A 14917-nucleotide genomic window follows, 5' to 3' on the forward strand; every position below is an offset into this window, starting at 1 on the left:
ATTGTGGAACATGGAGTGTGGCCGGTCCTATGGGGGGATGTACAAAAGTACATGTTTTTAGCATCGTTTCTTATTTGACAGACCTTCAAAATGTGCATCAGGATGTTAATGCTTACTTGTAAATTGTGTCACCACTGTCCGCACTGATTAATGTCGGGATCAGGGCTCTCCCTGAAAAGGAAAGGTTGGCGAACGATTAGTTCTACCTAACCATTTGGTTGGGAACATCAGTGAAAGTTAGTTGCATGTGCTGGTGTAAGGGAGCCAGCCTGCCCTGACTCCCGAAGGAAAAAGAAAATTATAATAAAGTCATGTTTTCATCATTTTCTTTATCTTTTTTTCACTACTGAATAAGCAGTGGGGCGATGCTCCTCCGCTTTAGTGGAGGAGCCACCACTGCCATACTGCCCTTTGCATTAATCCCCTAGTCTCTAAAAGAGACATAGATTTGACAATATTGTAGTCTGCTGTATATTAACCACCATCCGTCTGCCGTTCATTAGGGTAAGCCTTCTCTGCTTGCTATCACTAACTCTAGCAGGTCAAGTGTGCAAAGGAAGTAAGTACTTGATTATTGAATTGGAATGAAATAGAATCTTAGGGCTCACAATCTCTTTCGTTAGTCTCTTATCTGTAAACATTAGGAATTCTTAGAAACATGCTCAGTTTAGCAAGTGCTTCAGAAACTCTGTGACTAAGACCCTTACCGCTTTGTCGAGACTTACACTATATGTGTTGATGGTAAAAAAAAACATGGAGGGTGGATCTTCTAATTCTTGTTTGCAGTGTCCATGCAAACTTCTTTTATTGCTTTTTATTATATCACTGTGTACTTGTTTGAGTAGGGAAGCATCTATCAAACTGGTGTCCCATTTCTTCTTTTGCAGGTGTTACTGATCATGAGTGGAATGATGTGGCCCCCTCCCCTCATTGGATTGCAGCAGATTCTCATGCTATAAAATCCCCTGCTGACGAACATATAACAAACTGGAGGGACTCCAAGTCCCAGTGTTCTTTTCACTGCTGATCATGAGCGGGAGGAGGAGGTGCGTCACTCCCCTCTGTCCTTTATTTCTCTGAACCTTTGCTTAATGCTATCTCTCCACTATGGGTAGGTACCAATCCGCTCTGCAATACTAATAATATTAATAGTGGGGGTGATAATCAAAGAGATTGCACTCATTAAACTGAGGCTATCCCTGGATAGCATAGATGCTATCAATTGTCCTGTAAATTATGTCTTATTTCACCACTCTTGCACCCGCCATTGCCTTCTTCGGTGAGACCTGACTCAACTATGCATCCATCCTGGACATCGCAACAGCAATCACCAAGGGATATAAAATCACTCACCAGGACCATACCAACAAGCAGTGAGGAGGAATAATCCTCATCCACAAAGAGACCATACAGTGTTTCACAACCGACGATATCACCCCCCATGGAGCACCTCAACTTCAAGCACCACAAACACCACAAGATATCATATGAACAACTGTGCCCCTGCACTGAACACTATATGTAATGATTCAATATGATTGGATTGGTGTACTTTGTTATACTATTGCATACAATAACTCAGCTTGTATTATTGAATCATTACATATAGTGTTCAGTGCAGGGGCACAGTTGTTCATATTCATGCGGACCAGCTCTGTGGTCTATTTGAGTGGTTGTGAGGAATTACCACTCGCCCCATTGCCTACACTGCTTACTTTTTTGCTATTGACTATTTAGCGGTTACCCAGGTGCACGCCTAGTCACTCTGAAACACTAAAAGACCTCATCAGTTGTTTCTCACCACAAGATATCAATCAGAGGCACCATAGCATACCGACCCCGGGCCCACACTCCAGATTCTGTAACACCGACTTCATTGCGCCCCTAGCCCTTTACTCTAAGGCTACATCTTCCTCGGCTACCTCAATGTCCACATTGATGACCCGAACGACAACAACACTACCCACCTCCTCTACAGTATGAGCAGCCTTGTACTGACCAAAATCATCAGTTATCCCATACACACTACAGGACACAATCTGGACCCTATATTCACCTCCAGGAACCCGTATCAAATACAGTCAAGTCGCAGAACTCACAAGTATCGAACACTCCATCGTCCACTTGAGCATCTTGACCTACTGCAGAGACCAGCTGAACAGACACCCTTACCACCTCCAATTTAGCTGCTGCCACCAATGTGGAATACAAAATGAAGACCCTTAATGCTTGGATAACCAACTGTGCTAAAAGCATTGCCCCCATCAAGAACAACAATCACAGACGACCCTCCAGGATGGCCATTGGTACACCAAAGAACTCAGAACAGCAAAATGTAACAGCTGGAGAGGAGATGACGCACCAGCAAGAACTACCTCAACAAGGCAACCTTCAAGACCTCCCTGAAACTCGACAACTACCAGCTGATGGCAGCAAACCAGTGCCAACAACGGCAAGGAATTTTTTAACATCATTAGGGAGTTCTACAACCCAGCTGCCAGCAAAAACACCATCACACCGTCACACGGGCTTTGCGACAAACGTGTCAACTTCTTCCATGACAAGATTTTGTTGTAATCCAACATTCCAAACATCATCAAGTGCACAAGCACTCACTCTGGCTGAGCAGTAGGGAAGAGACAAGTAAGTTATAACAGATTTCAACCATATACAGAAACTTTGAACTCCAGCCTACACCACTGAAGCTCCTCGACCAACACGCCATCGCCACAACCGCCATGAAGAACAGATTGCCTTCCAGGAAACAGCTTTCCACCCAGGACACAACCTCAATAATGAAATCCATCCATTTGGGATCTCCCACAGACCCATGCCCGCACCACATCTTCAACCTCAGAAACCAAAGGATCAGCAAGGATCTCACCAACTTGCTCAACACCTCAATCGCCACTGCAACATTTCCCGAGGCTTGGAAACACAATGAAGTCAGACCCCTACTCAAAAAACCCTCCACTAACCTCAGCAAACACAAAAACTACTGGCAAATCTCCTTGCTCCCACTCCAAGCCAAGGTACTGGAAAAGACTATCAATAAGCAGCTCACGACACAACTGGAGCAGAATCAGCTACTCAATGTCTCCCAATCCAGCTTCCGCAGTAATCACAGCACCGATACTGCCCCCGACTGCAGCCACCGACAACATACAAACCCTCCTCGACTGAGGAGAAACAGTAGCTCTGATCCTCCACCTCTCGGCAGCCTTTGACTCCGAATGCCACCACACGCTTTTTAAAATTCTCTTCCACATCGATGTCCCAAGGATAACTAATATACCAATCCATGCTCTTGTATTTGCAGACTACGTGGTAGTGATTGCATGCACGCCAAGGGCATTGCATTGTCTTGCTAACACCCTTATGCAGTTTATGGCTGACCTTGATTTGGTAACAAATTTTACAGAATGACACACAATTGCTTGTGGTCCTAAATAAATGAATATGAGAAATCTAGCTTTAGGTAATAACAGATTAGAAAGAGTCAACATTTCTCAATCTTTTGGGAGTTGAGCAACCAACATTCCTAATCGCCACCGAAAGTTGAGTCAGTCTGTGGGCACTTTTTTAATTTGCCATGACCTGCATGGGGCAAATCATAAATACCACTTTTGGAAATCTAAAAGAGTCAATGCCTCTCTAAGGCCTTATATGCAGCAGAGGTGAGGGGCCATGCTAACTGCTACGCAGGTGGAGGACAATCTAGCACATTAAGAGCGTGCTTCGATGCCTCATTACAGCGGAGTGTTTTTTTTTAGGGTTTTGATAATCTCAGATTAGAAAACGAGGTTACCCACCGGTGTGGTGTATTTTAATAATGGCAAACTAAGACACGGATTAAAAGCAGTGGTGGGTGTGCAGCAGGAAACCAATGAAGTCTCACACCCTTGGTATGGGTCAATCTGTTTCAGCCATAATGTCTAAGCTGCACAAGGGGGTCAGTGTTGCTTTCCTGAGGACCAGAATCGCATGTGATAATATCAGTGTGTAACTTATAGTTTTAGTCTGTGTTATACTACATCTGAGTGATTGTGTGAATTGGAAAGAGTGAGAAAGACATCATTTGTTACTGTGGTAGAAAAACACATTTAATGAACAGGCGCTCAGCACTCTCAGCAAGCTAATGGCACCATGCATCAAGTTCAAAGAAAAAGGGAACCACTGTGCCTTTGAATAAAAATAGCAGTGTGCTGCCTTACTCCCCTGGCAATTTTGAATAGACGGGTGCATGCACCATTTTTTGAATAGTGGACCGATGTTGCGGCGTTTGAATACAGCAGTCTGATACAGTTTAATATGGCTTGGTCAACCCCCATCTCCTCCATGATGTTCCTTGGCTTAGCATGAACCACGCAGTCGAACGCAACCGACAGGTCCATGAATGCCAAGTAGATCTTTTCATCCTTCATTCTGGTTTACTTTTCTATAATCAGTGCTAAATTCAAGCTCTGATCCACAGTACCCCTTCCCTGCTGGAATCCATATTGGGCCTGGATTAAGATATTTTTCTCCTTGGCCCACCCCTCTAACTTAGAGAGGAGGAGGCGGCCCATGAGCTTTGATGTTGTGTCCAGCAGGGAGATCGGTCTATAATTCTTCGGGTTAGCCCTATCTCCTTTTTAATAAATTGGACAATGACACCCATTGACCATAAAGTGGGGGGGACCTGCCAGAGCTATACTGTGGAGGACATTTTTTACAACAGGTACCCATAAGTCTGGGTTATCCTGAAAAAAGTCAATTGAGACGCCATCTGGTCCTCGGGCCTTACCCGAACGACATGGTTCCATCCCTATTTTAACTTCAATAAGTGAAAAAGAAAGAGGAGCATCGGAGTTTGCTTACAAGGACAGAGAGAGGTATGTGGAGTGAGGACTTATGGCAAAGATGTTCTCAAAATGGGAGACCCACGCCTCCTCAGGTACATTTGTGACTGTTATAGGGTCACTAGGATTTTTAAAATGTGGTGCGTTAACTAGCTTCCAGAAGTCACAACTGTTTCCCATTCTAGCTGCCTTATCGAGGTCTGCCCATACCTCCTCCTCAATACATTTTTCTCTTTTTATTCGTGCCAGTTTTTATGAGGCCCGCAATGTTTTTATTTGATCCAGAATTTGGGGTCTGGGTTGTAATGCTTCCATCAGTACCTTTCTTGCTTTTGTGCATGGGGAGTCAAACCAACCCTACCTTTTGGTTTGTTTGACGGTTTTATGCGTGTGAGGGCCAATTTGTACTTTCTCTAAGATGCTACCAAAAGCGGACATGATTTTCCCCAGATCGGCGTCTGGTTCGAGGCATATTAATATGTTATCCCGTGTATTTAACATAATATCTTGGATCGTCCTTATTTTGTCAATATGGGCCCATTTTAGTTGGGCACCATTTTTTCTTGCCATGATAGGGGTACCAATGGACTGATAGTTGGGAGGGTCACGTATGAATACTTTTAGCTCAAAATATATAATGGCGTGGTCACTGATAATTGAAAAGGAATTTTCTACCTTGGTTTGTAAGTAGTATATAATTGTATTTACATGGATGTAAATTAAAGTCACCCAACCAGATGACATTGACATTCTCATTAAAAATATAACGTGCAAAGTTATTTATTTCTTTGTCAACCTCTCCCACAATAGAATGCATGTTTGGGCCAAACCTATTGTTATAAAAGTTTATTAGTAGCCATGTCTCTTCCTGTTGTACCTCCATCGTGAGGATATGGAAGTTTGGATTTGAAAGGTCACACTTTGTTATTTTAACAGATAGGTTAATTTCGATTAAAGTCAAGATGCCCCCCTTTGCCCTCTCTGAGACGGAGGGTTTAGCTAAAGTCTGAAAGGAGTGGTATCCATTTATAAACACTAGTTTAATAGGTTAAGTCAATGCAGCCATGGATCCAAGTATGTCATGCCCATTATGGATTGCCCTACTGCCCCTCTCTTAAGAAGGATCAACGTGTGGAATCTCACCATACGAGCCATGAGGCAGATTTCTGTCAAAGATTGAAAATTGTTGCAGGTTTGTTGAATTACGAGTGGTGGAATTGCTAGTTAAGGCAATGAGGGGTGATCAGAGAACAGCATGCGCCTAAGCGTGAGCTTCAGCTGAATTCTTAGACACCAATAGATTATCACAAACATCATCTTTTCATGGCTTCTCGAAGGCCAGTCGAGCTTGTGGGTGTGAGCGTGTGTATACGTATCCAATTCTGCGTTTTCATCCTGGTTCTCAAAGTGCTTGGTATGTTCCAGGGGAGTCTCCGTCATCCCCTCAGAAGAGCCTCTATCCACCAAAGCCAGTGATTCAGACATGGGTTGCAGGGAATTGGGCATTTGTAGTACTGTACTATATTCTACGGTTCACAGCCTGAGCCTTCTGGGTTTTAGTAAGCAAATTTGGCAAATATAGTGACCCACACCCATTTGAGAGCTTCTCTTTCCAGCTATCACCCAAGCATGAATTTACAATAGTAGGCACTGTAGGAGCTGTCTCAACTTCCTCCCAAATAGATTTTGTGTGTGTTTCCAGGTGGGGTTTTATGCCTTGCAATCCTTTGGGTTTTATCGCTGGGTATGGCTTTACATTTCTATACTCAACTGACCTAAAAAGTCCTAGCCCGGACCCCTGAGCAGCAGCCTTCACATGATACTATGAGTTATAAATGAGTGTCAGCAATATCTTATATTCCAGCTCTATTTTGAGCTGGAATCTTTAGCTGTAAGGGTACTGTAGTTTGAGTCTATCTGGTATAGCTGTTACCCTCACTGTCAGCCCCTTTTGCAATTTGACCCAACTGTTGCAAAAAAAAGCTCCCTTGCTACTATCCTTTAACAGTGCCCCCAAAGTCTCCATAACCACTCTCTCTCAGGTGTATTTAGTTATATAGTGCCACCTATACCAGTGTAGGGTGTCAGAGCACTTTACATGACACACACATTACACAGAGACAATCAATCATATGTGGGTATATCAGTGTATAGGAAATGTTGCTTAAGCCAGAAGACTACAAGGTGAGTCACATGTCACCCATACTGGTAGACAGTATAGTAGAGTGCCTGGTCTGGAGAAGCACAGACTCCCAATTTCAAACCTAACCCCATAGTTGGGGGTTACATTTAATAATAAGGATTTTTTTTACCAACATGTACACATTTTGAAACATTAGAATAATGAAAGATGGAGGAAAAAATCATAATGCTCTAATCTATTCCTCGCCCTCTGCTTGCAGCTCATTGATGACAGTTAGCAATCTACTGATCCATGTTAGGATTTTAACATCTACACTGCTAGTAACAAAAGGATTTCTCTGACAAAAGCACTGACCTATTTAAACTATGTGTGTGATCTGCATGGTACACATTTTTTAAGCAGGCATATTAACCCTCTACCCTACCATAAAATGAGTTAAAACTTCCACTAGACAAAACTCCTTCTCTCTTTCCAGGACTAACATCAATCACTGGAGTTATCTTGACATTTTTATTGTATGATGATTGCCAGAGGCCAGCAATGCAGCAGCAGGTGCTTTTAAAACCATAAAATACTTCCAAACATGGCACCCCCTCGAAGAGTCAGCACCCAGTACCCGGTGCGGTGGCACCGGTCGCACTGCCCTAGAGCCGGACTGGGGTCATTATATAAGATCTTCCATTCAAGGGTAACCCAGCTACTATTTTTACTTCTCTTTCTTTCTTTCGGTCACCAGGTCCAGGGGGGCGGGGGTAGAGGGGATGTGAATGGGGCGGGGGGGGGGGGGATGAGGGTGTTGGGATGTTATATTATACTACAAGGAGCTCTGTATTCAATGGGCTTTGAAACGCTGAAATAAGTCTTCTTTTTCCTTTTTGTCCCATTGAAAACCCAATAAAGAAATGTAAACCATAAAGACGAACCACTCCAATATTGACTGTTGTTGTCAAAACATCAACACTATAAAAATACCCATAAACAAAACTAACATTGTGCATTCTAAATGTTTATGAATTTGATGTGCTTAACGTTAGTTTCTATGGTAAGGTGTCCTTTGTCCTGCTTGTAACTGTGTATATTATGTGCATCCTGCATCACCGTTCAACGTACCATCTGCACCTTCTACTTTGTGTCTTATGTTCTGCCCCCCAGAAAGGATGTAAACCATAAATGATATAGTAAATTACACGTCATCAATACAAACAGTCAGTCAGTCAAAGAATGCTTTATGTCGGCCGTACAAACTACTTTAGGATTAATTGAATATGTTAGGTTGTTTTTAACACAGTTACTCCAAAGCAGTCTTAATATTTTTTAAATGGTTTACATGTGGAATACTGTCGCCTTAGTCTGTGCTCAAGAACACGAAAAAAGCAAGCGGGAAAGAGCAACATGTTTATTTTTTGTTATGGTTTTATGCTATTATAACAAGTACCTCTACACACACAACACAACATCACAAACAACCCAATCGGCCTGATTTACCAAAAGAAATGACAGGTCACCCCCGGCCACTCTGTCCCTATATCCAGTCCTCCATGCAAGGGCTCGTTGACCCTCGTGCTCAACACCTACAGTTCCCATATCACACTCTTTCGGCAGGGGATGGTAGTGGAACCCACCCGCTAGCAACGCGTTCGTGGCAACGACACCCAACTCTGTGCTTAGCTTGGTGATATACCTGTTTATAAAAAAATCTGCAGCACTGCGGCTAAAGTACATATAGAAAAGTACTCTTAAAGCGCCGTGGTAACGAGCGAGAGACTGTGCAAAGAAATTAGCTCAAGCGACATTACTTAGGGCACACGAAAATTGGACATTTTTAAAACAATGTTTCGTTTGAAATAAATTCACCTAAATAATTAGCAATAAAACAGCATCAGGAAATTATAAACTGTCATGTATGGTAACAGAAAGGCCATAAAATACAAACAGAACCCAAGAAAAGTGTAAGCTAGCAGAGGATGGTTTCGATCCATCGACCTCTGGGTTATGGGCCCAGCACGCTTCCGCTGCGCCACTCTGCTGGTAGCCAACGAGGCTCAGGTCTATTACAAATCCCTGATCTCAAGTGCTGACGTATTCTGTTGATTTCCTATCTGCCAATGAAATTAGAGGAACGGAATTTCACACCAGCGATGGGTGGGCTCTAAAGTCTAAATAGAACGTAAGCAGCTCCAGCTACAAATCTGCAATTCCTCCTCTGCAAAGTCTCCCGGAAATAAGGCTGTGGCTTGTTCTGCTGGTTAGGCTTGTCCTCGCGGCAGCTGAAGGTAATTAGATGCCGTCACTAGTTTGTAATTGCACGATTTGTGCTTTCTTAGCTGCACGAGTTTAAGGTACAATATTTCTCAACGTTTTGCTAATTTCACAGCCGGATGAAAAGACGTTGCCTTTATAAATCTTCCATAGATTAAAAAGTTGGGCAAAACAAAATCTAAATGTGTTAAAATAGTCGACGAGGGTGGGATTCGAACCCACGCGTGCAGAGCACAATGGATTAGCAGTCCATCGCCTTAACCACTCGGCCACCTCGTCATTTTATTCTTCTCTCTGATGATCGCCTTCTAGATCATGTTTGAATATACATATGGGCGCCTGTACTGTTATTTTATGATTGATATATTTGAGAATTCATTATCATGCGTAAAATAATCTGAATAAATAATGTAAAAATGACTCAATAAAGAAAGAGAACAAAGGAGTTTGAAAACACACTTTCAAAGATTTAAGTGCAGGTCCCTAGAACCTGAATACAACTCTTCAACCTCCCTCCCTCCTCAGATAACCTTCGTTACATTCACATTTACTTTTAATTTTCTGGAAAGGTGACAAGATACGTGGAAAACGTGGTTCTTCAGTAAACTTTGTAGAGACGATCAGCACACAGCAGTGGGGTATGTAATATTGTGGGGCCCTAGGCCCACATGGTGGAAGAACTGCGACACACACACCAGATGTATAGTGGGTTAGTGAGCCTCGAGCACGTGCGCTCGGCTCCTTTTATTAACTGTGTCACGTGATGTCGTGACATTAGTGGTGGGTGGTTGTTCAGTGTAGGCATACATGGTTAACCCTTAACAGTGTCAGCTAGGACACTACATTCCTCCCAAACTTTAATAAAAATTAAGGAAAGGCAAAAAGTCCGAGCCTGTGGGAGGAAGTACATAAATATACAGTAATTACAAATTTACAGTGAGTCTCTTCAGCTGCTTGCTTGATGACGGTGATGGAAATTGCTGCTGAGACTTTATTTCTTCTTGGCTCGACGTCCTGGTTCTCGGTGGGCGTGTTCTTCTTTGCTTGCGCCGTGGACGTGTGGTGGTCAGTCCACGGAGATCTTGCTTTTGAGGATGACGTCAGACAGGATGACTAGAAGTTAGACTTGGATGGGGTTGTCTTCAGCTGGTCCGTCGGTTTCTTCACTGTAGGCAGCTTGGCTTCACTTTTCAAAGGGTGGAGTGTTCGAAGGACATTCTTCTCACTAGGACGCCCCTCTCGCGGGTGTTCTCCTGACACGAGATATCACCGGAGGCCCTTTTACCAGGTTTCCACTGGGCCGGGTATTATTCCACAGCGTTGCTCCAACTCCACAGTCTGCGTGTGAATGGAGGAGTCGATGGGGTACTACCTCACAAAATCCGTAGCTCCACCTGAAGGGTAGTTGTTGACTCTTGCCTTTGCGCACAAGTTCCTCATCTTCCTGGGACGTGCAGGTTAGACGGCGATGGACTCATCTCTCGTGTTGGGACCCTCTGCCACCGGTGTCCCTGAGGCCTTTGCCCCTTGGATCTCCACGGGCTGGTGTGGATTGGTCAGTTCTCCTTGTTCAGGACATCTGAGCTCCCTCAGCTTCCAGACTTCCGCTCAATCCCAAAGGTGGGTGTTGCCAATGGTCCGGCCTGTGCTCTCCTACCGTCCACGGGTCGTCGGGGTCTTGTGAATAGGTGCCTGTTCTGTTCTTGGTGCTATCAGTGTTCTCCAGGACGTGCGGGTCACTGTATACGATGTTGTAGTGTGTCACCTCTTCTTCTTCTTGTAGGTGTGTGGACGTGTTACACCTCTCTTCACCTTTTCCAGAAGTTGTTGATGATGGCGTCGTGCCACATGACTTCTTACTTCAGTTCTCTTCTTCATGGCCTCGTGCCACTCTTCTCCTTTTCACGACACAGTGCGGTCACCTTTCTTCCTTTGTCTTGCTGACCAGGCTTCTTCAAGCAGCGTGCACTCCGCCTGTTTCCTTCTGGTCTTGTCCTGTCTTTAGGACACTTGTCTTCTCTCCCCTCTTCGGTGACTGGACCGGTCATTACGATCTTCTCTCTTGTCTCCTATTACTTCCAGTTACTCTTGGTGTTGCGTCCGTCTCTCCGGGTCTTCTGATCTCTCAGTTTACGGACGTCTTCTGGCAGGACATGTTCATCCTGACTTGGCAGAATTTCGTCTTTCATTTCTAGCGATCGTTTTGGGTGATCGGCTTTTGTTTGGGCGCCCCTCTGGCTTGTCGGATCATCCTTTTCTTGGGCGATCTTATTTTCTACCAGATGGGGTGGACAGCTTCCTCTTCGTGAGTCTTCTCGCTATCCGCGACCGTTGGGATCGCTATTGGTTCTGCTGCAGTGCTTTTGCGTTGGCGCAGTTTCTCCTGCGCTCTTCGTGTGCTCTGCTTTTACGGAGGGTTAGCTTCACCACTCTATGGACCTTCTCCAGTGGATGCACTTCTCGTGCTCGCTTCCGGTGAGGTTCTTTAGCTTCTTGGGGAGTTGACCTTGCTTGGTTGTTTCGCCTCCTTTTGGCTGCAGGGTAACTTTGTGTTACTCTTCCGGTGCACGTCAGTGTTTAGTGTAGTGGCAAGTTCTCGCTTCACTTGGTACCGTCGTGATACATCTTCAGTGTAGCTTTGTTCCTTGCGGTTCACTAGATTCTTTGGCGTTGTCGCTCTTCCACTTGCGTGTCGCACTTTTCTTCTTCACACTTGGGTACTTGCCTCGCACATCTTCTGGTGCTTTTGGTGTGGCTTCCCCTCTGTTAGGCGCTGTCCTGTACTGTCCGCGTCCGGGGTACACTTGCGCTCTTCCAGTTGGTTGCCTTTGGATCTTGCTGCTTGCGGTAGACGTTTCCGACTCTCCCTCTTCGTCCAGCGTGAGGTTGTCTTCTGCGATTGCGGTGATCACCTGTGGCCACAGGCGTCACTTCTGCCGCGGTGTTGGGTCTCCGTCTTGATCCGCGTCGCTGCAGGCTTGCTTTCCTTGTAGGCTGTCCCTTGTGCTTACTTGTGCTTGTTTTGTTCTTGTGGCTTCTTTTGGGTGCACTGCTCACCAAAGTCCACTAGATGGCAGTGTGGGCTGTTTTCTATTTTTCAGGAGATTTCTTCTGATGAAGCTGCCGGTGCTGGGCTGTGTGCTGCGTGGGAGCAGGTTTGTGGATGTCGGGACCATTGTGTCCTCACTGGTGTGCTGGGGGTCGGCCTCGAGGATGCCAGGTAAGTTCATCTTTATTTATTTATTATTTGTTGTTTGAAGGCTGTCAAGGACCTACTTTTCAGCACCTGGGGATGCGGGGCTTTGTGGCACTTCTTCGAGGCGGCTCCGGCCGCATGTAGACTTTTCTTTGCTCCCCCACCCCTTGCAGCCGGCCCTTCAGTTCACGGGCTGCGGGGGAGGGGGGTGCAGGCTCTACACTCGGCCTCCGGCCGATTGCCGTTTCCTTCTTGTTGCTCCCGCCCGCAGCAGCCTCGCTGTTCTTGCGCTGTGCGGGGGGGGGGGCAGACACCAGGGCTCACGATTCTGCGGGTGGGCTCCGCTCTACTTTCTGGGACCGGCAGCTCTCCCGGGCAATCTCTTCACCCCGCCGCCGCACTTCACTCACTCTGCGCGGCGGGGGACGCTGGAAGCAGGCCGCGGGTGGGCTCCGCGAGTCGTGCTTTATTACAGGCGTGTCTCTTTTGGATTTTCCTTTCACCCTCGCCGCGGCCGCCGCTCCTCACACATGCGGCGCGGCGGGGAACAGCAGGCGCTGCAGGCAGGCCGCGGGTGGGCTCCGCTGGCGCTGCTTCGATTAAAGTTTATTTGTGTCCCCCTTTTACGCCCGGCGGGGCGCTTGACCATGCGGGTGGGCTCCGCGTCAGTGTTCCACACGGGGTCCCTTCGTGCAGGCCGTGGGTAGGCTCCGCTGGCGCTGCGTTATGCAAAGTTTATTGTGGGGCACCATGGCCACGCGGGTGGGCACCGCCAATGTTTAGACATGAGCGGGGTCGCTCCTGGCATGCGCGGCCCCCCGGGGCCATTCACCGCTCACCTCCGACCGACGGGCCTATCTTCTCCTGCGGCCGTGGCGAGTGGGCTCCGCCCGGTCAGCACTCCTCACAGGGGCACAGTCGCGGCCGGTGCAGGTGGGCTCTGTCCGGTCCGCTTGGCGCAGGAACGCCTCCCTCAGCACAGCAGCAGTCGGCGGGGCCGTAGAGGTGCTGGGTCAGCTCCCGATCACCTCCTTATCACAGGCTAGGCCCGGGGCACGGTGCACGCCCCGTGGGCACTCGGCGGCCGGCGTTGCTTCCTCTGGGGGTGCCCTTCGCTCGGGCAGGATTCTCTCCCCCTTTTTAGCAGTGGCTGCGTCGCGTGGAGTTCGAAACACTCCCTCGTCGCCATTGTAATACTGTGGGGCCCTAGGCCCACATGGTGGAAGAACTGCGACACACACACCAGATGTATAGTGGGTTAGTGAGCCTCGAGCACGTGCGCTCGGCTCCTTTTATTAACTGTGTCACGTGATGTCGTGACATCAGTGGTGGGTGGGTGTTTAGTGTAGGCATACATGGTTAACCCTTAACAGTGTCAGATGGACACTACAGGGTAGATCTGTAGCATAAGTGTACAGAGCTTGTATATTAAAAGTTCATATTTGCACAAATACATGTAAAGGTATGGTTTATAAAGGCTTCCGGCGGAGGGGCTGCATACACACACACGTTTGTGCACACAATTGAAAAACGTTGAACTGCTCGATAGCAAAGAAGTGGTTTGTTTCGGTGACTGAGTAGGACGTGTTTGCGGGGGTGGGATGGTTCAGTTGTGGACATCTGTAGAATTTGCAGTGGGTGCTCGGTTGCGTGGGCATCGAGGTGGTCGATGAAGCAGCAATAGTAATATCTTTTACGTTGACTTTGCATCAGGGCATTAAGTGGGATGAAAAAACTGGGGGTTCTCTGAAAGGGGCGTGGCCAGTGTAATTAGGGGCGTGATTTTAAAACACTTACCCTAAAAATCTGTGTTTAGCATAGTGTGCCGCCTGACGTGTATTTTGCTGTTTCTGTCATTGCATCCAGATATGTGATACAACAAGTAACATCATACCTACAATAAGTAAGGACTATTGGCTTTGTCAATAGTTATTAGTTGCATAAGATAAATAAGCAGCAACTATGGCTTGTTACATATAATATTGAAAACGCTTCCAATTAAAGCCCTAGTGACCCTACCACAATGTTGCTGCTCTTGCGTTCGAGAAAGAGAAGGGAAATCCAGAAAGTAAAATGACTCTTTAAAGGATTTCCCTTACAACGCTCACCTGGCATGATGTCATGCTGTAACTTCTCCACTAGAGAGAAGTGAGCAGTGTGGGCTGCGCACATCGATGTGCTTAGTGCCTGCTGTCTCGAAACTGGTCTTTAGCAGTCTGTTTTGTGCCCTGGCACTTTTTTTCCGGACTGCAGTGACAGCAGTTAGTCCTGTGCTAGGGCTCAAAACAGAGCCCGATAGAGACCCGTTTCGAGCACCCTTTAAAAAAACTGCCGGTGCTCAGACCCTTTGACACCCGTCCCACTTAAAGCCCTGCTTTGCATTGTATTGGTCCCAGGTCCAGTGGCGGTTTGTGACCCACGAAAATGGTGAGTCGAAATAGGTGACATTAAACAATATAAAATAAACATTTACATTTT

General features: G+C 46.3%; 2 non-coding genes across 2 annotated transcripts; both read right to left on the reverse strand.

Annotated features, from left to right (window-relative positions):
• Positions 1-8939: 8939 nt before the first annotated feature.
• TRNAM-CAU (transfer RNA methionine (anticodon CAU)) lies at positions 8940-9011 on the reverse strand. The gene has a single exon. It is a non-coding gene; the product is annotated as a tRNA-Met (tRNA).
• Positions 9012-9440: 429 nt separating this feature from the next.
• Positions 9441-9522, reverse strand: TRNAS-GCU (transfer RNA serine (anticodon GCU)). The gene has a single exon. It is a non-coding gene; the product is annotated as a tRNA-Ser (tRNA).
• Between the last annotated feature and the right edge of the window lie 5395 nt (positions 9523-14917).

Source organism: Lissotriton helveticus, chromosome 12 (genome assembly GCF_964261635.1).
Source record: "Lissotriton helveticus chromosome 12, aLisHel1.1, whole genome shotgun sequence".
Taxonomy (NCBI): domain Eukaryota; kingdom Metazoa; phylum Chordata; class Amphibia; order Caudata; family Salamandridae; genus Lissotriton; species Lissotriton helveticus.